Here is a 7,500-nt window from a genome sequence, read left to right on the forward strand (position 1 = left end):
CTCTCTCTCTCCTTTCAAGATTTTTTATCAAGATTCATAAACTCATATTTTGAAATGTTAATGTCTCTCTCTCTCTCTCTCTCTCTCTCTCTCTCTCTCTCTCTCTCTTATTTCAGAATTTCTATCTAGAATCATAAAACGATATTTTGAAATGTTAATGTCTTGTAATTTTATGCAGTGTGCTTGACCATTGATTAGTTTATGACCTATGACGATACCTCACCCCTCTTCATACTGCTTTGAAGTTGATAATTAATAACGTATCAATCATGAATCGACAAATGTCAGATACTGAAGTAGAAAAATCTCTGCCACCATGAAGAATAACAGACCACACTATCTATATATATCCACATATGTATACGTGTACATATACAGTATATTTATTACAAAATCAAATACAGATGTTTCTAGTCTACTGCAGGACAAAGGCCTCATACATGCCTTTATTCTTGTCTGGAGTTTTTATCTCCAATCTGATCAGAGCAGATTGGTGATGGTGGGAGACTTTTTTCTGATCCCTCACAGCAAACTAACCTAGTAAGGGGTGTCCTGACTAGTACAACTTTGCTGATAATTTCAATACATAAAACCCTTTCAACATATTAAGATATCTCCACTCAGAAAGGATTATATATATATATATATATATAACGGATTTTGAGCGAAGCGAAAAATCTATTTTTGGGTGAGATAGCCATGTCGTCCTGATGGAAGTTCCTATAGGGTAGCTTCCTAGGGTATATTACAACTACGGCGATATTCCCAGAGAATTTACCTTAAGGTACCAGAATTCTAACTCCTGGAGCGAGTATCCCTCGTGAAAGGGATATCGCGACATATCAGAGGACGTATTCTAGACACGTCACATGGCAATCTACGACCTGAACAGAGATTCGTCTCGTAGGAGGGAGATTGACGAGATACGAATTCGGGAAAGAAAAAGGGGAGCCGCTCCCAAGGCTTCCCTATCCCCCGATTCGTATGCGTGCCTGGCGCCAATCCTGGCGCCATCTGTATTCCTTGTAGCGTACACGAGGTGCTACAGATACTGTATGTAGGGAGGGGTCCTACAGCCCTTTCTTAGAAAGGCAAGGGCGGGTCCATCAGGACGACATGGCTATCTCACCCAAAAATAGATTTTTCGCTTCGCTCAAAATCCGTTTTTTGGGCTCAAGCCATGTCGTCCTGATGGAAGTGTACCAGAGCATTACTGTATCTGTGGATTCTCAGAACGTGCCGTACTCCCCGGAGATATTTATTCCCGGTCGACTAGACCTAGAGACCTAAGATGTTACCGTTATACATCTTTTCAACTAACTATAAACTATGTTAGAGCTTCCTGCCCCCTACAGGGAAGAGTCCTACTAGACTCTGGAAAGTCTCGAAGAGTACATATATCTATGTATGAATACCAGGCAAGCTAATATAGTGGTCTCGCCCTATATTAAGTAAAGCATAGTTTGTATAGAACCACTGCGTCAATATATTGACCAGTAATCCGCACAATACTTGTATTGGACAAAGGTTTATATCCGCATAGGAAGAAACTAATAAAACCGCCCTCGTCCCTTTATGGGACGGAGTCCTCCCATTAGGGGACTTACATAAACCAATGCAACATAGCTTGCAAAACAGAACAATTCTATCAGAATTATCCCAGATAAGATACATAGAATTAAAATGCTCAATTATACCAATAAATTGACACAGGTGAAAGAGACGCAAGGTTCTCAAGAACAAGTTTATTGACAGATAATAAACAGACAGGTTAACAACAAATATATATATTTATATAAAAGAGGGTAACCCAAAACTTTAAGCATAAGTATGATAGTAAACAGAACTTGTTTATCTGAAAGAAAAACCATTAAACACCACTTTAATGAGATACCAAGGTATCAAGTCATAAAAAATCTGTATTACAAATCAATCACATTAGCGTTAGAAACGCTTGGCACACATGTCTGAACTTATGCAAGGTTCACCTTTGAAAGAAGGAACAGTCTATATGGGCACTTGGTGCCCTTATTTAGTTTGTAGTACAGTATGTACCTACACACTCACCCTGGACTTAATCGTCCCAATTAAGACCACTGTTCCTCGCAGAGTTAAACAGTAGGGTTAATTACACGACCCACTGCTACCACAGATCTCTTAAGTTCCTCTACTTGCTTCGCATAGTGGCGAAAGAACACCCTGGAAGACTTCCAGCCCGTGTATGAACGGAGATGTTCAAAATCCATACAATTAAAGAAATTTAGGGATGAGGCAACTTTCCTCGGATCGTGACCTGCGGGTGTACTGTCAGGATCCGCTCTGCGAATAAATATGTCATTTTCGCTCTGAGTTGATTCAGAGATAAATTTGAGCCTGATGTTTCTCCCCTGAATAGTTGACTACCCTTGAAGTCTGAAGTTCTACGAAGATAGACCTTTAGGCATTCTACTGGACATAGAGATGCATCTTCTTTCAGAGGGCAGATTCTCCAGGGACCCCACCTGTTGGTGGGTAACTCATTCTTGGCGAGAAACGTAGGATCCGGAAACAGGTTCAGCTCCCCCCCATCCAGGAACTGAACACGACCTGCCTCTCTCGAGAGGGCTACGATCTCACTAACCCTGGCCCCGGACGCGAGTGCGAAATAGGAAAATAACTTTTTGCGTCAAATCCTTTAACGCACATTCTTCATTGCTCAACAAGGAGGCGAAATGAAGAACTTTGTCTAAAGACCATGAGATGGGCTTTGGAGGTGCTGAAGGTCTGAGCCTAGCGCAGGCTTTCGGAACTTTATCAAAGATCTCGTTACCTAGGTCGATCTGGAAGGCAAATAAAATGGGTCTCATCAAAGCCGATTTACACACTGAAATCGTGTGTAGCTGCCAATCCTTGGCCATGGAGGTGGATGAAGAAAGATAAGCAGAAATCTGTTGAGATCTCCTGCGGATTCTTTGCCTTTACAAAGGCCACCCATTTTCTCCAAGATGACTCATATTGCCTCTAGTCGATTTGCACTTGTATTCCTCTAGGAAGTCTATGCTGGCTTTCGAAATCCCGAAGCGCTTTCTCACCGCTAGGGCGAGAAAATCATGAGCTGCAGGGTCTGGGTTTTCTGTAATGAAGCGCAGACAGTCGACTTCTGGACTCGCTGGGGTCAGAACTGGATGTGGTAGCGGCACGAACTTCATCTGTAGTTCCAACGCCAAGGGGAACCACATACTGTTCGCCCACTTGTGGGCCACTATTGCCGCTACCCCCTTGAAGGATCTCAGTTTGTTGAGGACCCTCAACAGAAGGTTGTGAGGAGGGAACAGATAAATCCTGGACCATCTGTTCCAGTCGAGGGACATTGCGTCCACTGCTTCCGCTAAGGGGTCCTCGTACGGGGACACGTACAGGGGCAACTTCTTGTTGTCTTTCGTCGCAAAGAGGTCTATTTGCAGTTCTGGGACTTGATTCAGAATGAAGGAAAATGATCCTGCGTCTAAGGACCATTCCGACTCTATCGGTGTGAACCTGGATAGAGCGTCCGCTGTCACATTGCGGACTCCTTGAAGGTGAACTGCCGACAGGTACCACTTCTTCTTTTCCGCCAATCGGAAAATGGCTAACATCACTTGGTTGAGAGGTGGTGACCTCGACCCTTGTCGATTCAAGCATCTCACAACCACCTCGCTGTCTGTCACCAATCTTATGTGGATCGAGTGACGCGGGGAGACTTTCTTTAAGGTAAGGAGCACTGCCATAGCTTCTAGAAAGTTTATATGAAAGGTCCTGAATAGCTTGGACCAAGTCCCCTGGACTTTTTTCCGATGAGAGTGACCTCCCCATCCCTCCTTTGAGGCGTCTGAGTGAATCGTCATCGACGGGGGAGGTGGCTGAAGAAGAACCGACTTCTTTAGATGTCTGGCTTGGGACCAAGGTCTGAGAAGAGTACGTAGCCGAGGCGGCACTGGTCTTCTCAGGTCTCTTCGCGCGTTTGATGCATACCTTCTCCAAACTCCGGTTGCATCCTTTAGCTGTGCTCTTAGCACTGGGTCTGTCACTGAAGCAAACTGGAGAGAGCCTAGTACCCTCTCCTGTTCGCGTCTTGATATCCTTTCGGAATCTAGAAGTCTCTTGACAGAGCCCGCTATCTCCTTCCTTTTCTTCATTGGGATGGAGAAACTGTGTGACAAAAGGTCCCAGTGGATTCCCAGCCACTGGAACTTTTGGGATGGAGAAAGTCGAGACTTTTTCTTGTTGATCTTGAAGCCTAGGTACTCTAGGAACTGGATCACCTGACTGGAAGCTTGCAAGCATTCGGTCTCGGATGCTGCCCACACCAGCCAGTCGTCCAGGTAGGCTACTACCTGAATTCCCTTTAGGCGTAATTGTTTGAGAGCTGCTCTCGCAAGCTTCGTGAAAATCCTTGGGGCTATGTTTAGCCCGAATGGCATGGCTCTGAAGGCGTACAGTTTCCGTTGTAGCCTGAACCCTAGGTAGGGGGAGAGTCGACGGCCGATTGGAATGTGCCAATAGGCGTCTGACAAGTCTATAGAGACTGAGTATGCCCTCTTGGGCAGTAAGGTCCTTATGTGTTGCAGTGTTAGCATCTTGAATTTGCAATTCACTATGAACTTGTTGAGTGGTGACAAGTCCAGAATGACTCTGAGCTTTTCCGAGTCTTTCTTGGGAACACAAAACAGCCTCCCTTGGAATTTGATGGACTTCACCTTTCGGATCACATTTTTCTCCAACAGTTCTTGAACGTACTCCTCCAAAATGGGGGTGGAGTGTTGGAAAAACCGAAGGCATGGGGGTGGAGTGCTGTACCAGCTCCAACCCAGTCCATTCTTGAGTAGGCTTTGGGCCCAGGGATCGAAGGTCCAGCGATCCCAAAATTTCATCAGTCTCCCTCCTACCGGTATCATTTCACTTGGACTGCCGTCCTGAGGTCTTGCCTCCCTGACCACGACCACCTCTGAATCCCCTTCCCCTTGAGGGGCGCCTAGACGAGCCTCTGGCTGCTCCTCTAGGTTTTGCACGAAAGGAAGAAGACTGTCCTTCGAACGTTGGGGCGAATGTGGTTGACTGCCCTGGCACAGCCTGGGGTACCCACTGAAAGGCAGTCGGGGTTTGTGCCACCATCTGGGGCACTGGAGGCAAAGGCAATTGCAGTTGCTGTTGCTGTCTATAAGGCTTGGCTGGCCGAAATGGTAGCCTAGTCTTCATATTCTTCCTCTTTGGTTGAGGACCCTCATCCGGGGAAGATTTTCTTTTGATAGCCAGGCCCCACTTCTGGAGAAGATTTCTATTCTCCACGGCGGCCTTATCAACAACCTCTTTGACCACATCGGTAGGGAAAAGGTCTTTTCCCCAAATGTTGGAGGAGATTAACTTCCTTGGCTCGTGTCTCACCGAAGCCCCGGTGAACACGAACTCCCTGCAAGCTCTCCTTGCCTTGACGAAGCTATAAAGGTCCTTCGTCACTGTGGCTAAGTGAGACTTAGCCACTACCATGAACATTTCATGGACCTTGGGGTCACTTGCCATCGTCTCGAGAGTAGTCTGATGAGACATTGAGGCAGCCAGTCTTTCTTTTGTCTCGAACTCTCTTCGTAAAGAGATTCGGACAGCTTGGGGAGGTCCTCGCCGAATTGCCGTCCGGCAATATCAGCCTCCAACTTTCCCACTGAGAATGTCAGATGGACATCCTTCCAGTCTTTGTGGTCCATAGGTAGAGCCAGCGACAAGGGTTTACACTCCTCCAGGGAGGGGCAAGGCTTGCCGGCCTCGACTGCCTTTAGGACAGCCGCAAACCCTTTCTGTAAAAAGGGGAAGGCTCTATCAGGAGAGGACACAAACGAAGGGAGCTTCTTGCTCAATGCAGCTACCTTCGAATTCGAGAAGCCCCTCTCTTTCATCGAGGATGAGAGTAGGGCTTGAGCCTTAGCGTGGTCCATAACAATGACCTCCTTCGGCTCTGTCTCCTCCCTTGAAGCTGGTTCTTTTCTCAGCCGGACATAGCAGTCCGGATATGATGCCTTGCTGGGCCAGAATTCTACCTCCTCTAGGGGAACTGAACCCAGCTTATCCGAGATGACGATCTTTCCAGTCGTCATCGGCATGTGCTCAGCATACCTCCATGGGTTAGCATCTGAGCATATGGGAAGGTCTTTCACATTGAGCCTTTTCCGGGGCCCATGTGATTCTGCCAGGGACTGCATACGCAGTTCCATTGCAGCCGCCTTCTCCTGATTCTCCTTCTGCATTTGTTGGATCATTCCAACAATCGAAGAGAGGGCCTGTCCCAGTTCTACTGGGAGGCCAGCCGATGTTGAGGGGATAGGCTCCGGCATCTGAACCGGAGTAGCCGACACCTCGTCGACCTCATCCTCTACGACATCCGGGGTTTGAACTTGATCCTGACCTTCTGCCAGGAGGTCTTCTTCCAAACGTTCGTCCAGGTCAGACATCCTGTCACACAACTGGATGTCTTGCATCGCATCTGCGACTTCCTCGTCCACCTGGACTTGATCTTGAAGGATCTCCTCTTGAGGCTGGGGAATCACTGCCTCAGCTGATGCCTGGGGAAAAAGATACGCCCTCATCTTCTCACTTGGAAGATAAGGGCCAGAGGTGTTCTTCTTGAAGCCCCTTACCCAAGTACGAAGCTTTTCCCTAGCTATATCCCTTGATTCCGCCGTTCTAGGGGAATCAAAAGCCTCAGTAATCAGGTTAGTGCATACAGTACATACCTGAGGGTCCCAATACTGGAGATCATCCTTGGAGACAGCGCATGCTGCGTGTCTCCTACAACACTCATGTCCGCAGAGGTTCTTGCTGCGGACATTGCAGAAAACATTTCCGCACTTCGGAGGGTCCTCCTGTAAAGAGAAGAAATTTCCATGAGTATCAAGTGAACTATGTATCACTGGATATGCATAGTATAGCATAACAATTCATAAATGAAAGACACACACTTGTGTTTCCCTCACAACCCATTGTTGCAGCCTTCCAGATAATAAAATCAAAATGGTTTATCTCTACTAGAGTAACCAATGCAAGGTTTCCAGAGGAAACAGGTGGAGCTCACACCTAGGCAATGATTTTAAAAATCCTGGATAATAGACGGGGAAGAACTCTGCTTCCTGTCTGAGGGCAACAGCAAAGGGCTGTGTAAGAAAACACAATAGTGTTAGAAGATACAGTGCTGTACCTAAACTTTTACTATAGTTTTCTTCTTACTGTATATGCTATACAGAAGAATACTAGTACAGTATAGGAGGATGTGTGCCGGCCTGCCTTTGCCGGCCGGCACACACCACAATTAGCTTTAAAGTATACTACTTAACAGCTATAGGCGGCAGCCCTCTGGTTCAAATGCCTGTGCCGGCGGCAGCAGCTGCCGGCCAGCAACAGCCAGTGTTGGCCGGCAATGATTGCCGGCCAGCAACTACACAAGGTAGTACCCAGCTGCCGGCCACACTCTTGGTGACCGGCAGACAAGGACTGACA

The sequence above is a fragment of the Palaemon carinicauda genome, chromosome 31 (genome assembly GCF_036898095.1).
Source record: "Palaemon carinicauda isolate YSFRI2023 chromosome 31, ASM3689809v2, whole genome shotgun sequence".
Lineage (NCBI taxonomy): Eukaryota > Metazoa > Arthropoda > Malacostraca > Decapoda > Palaemonidae > Palaemon > Palaemon carinicauda.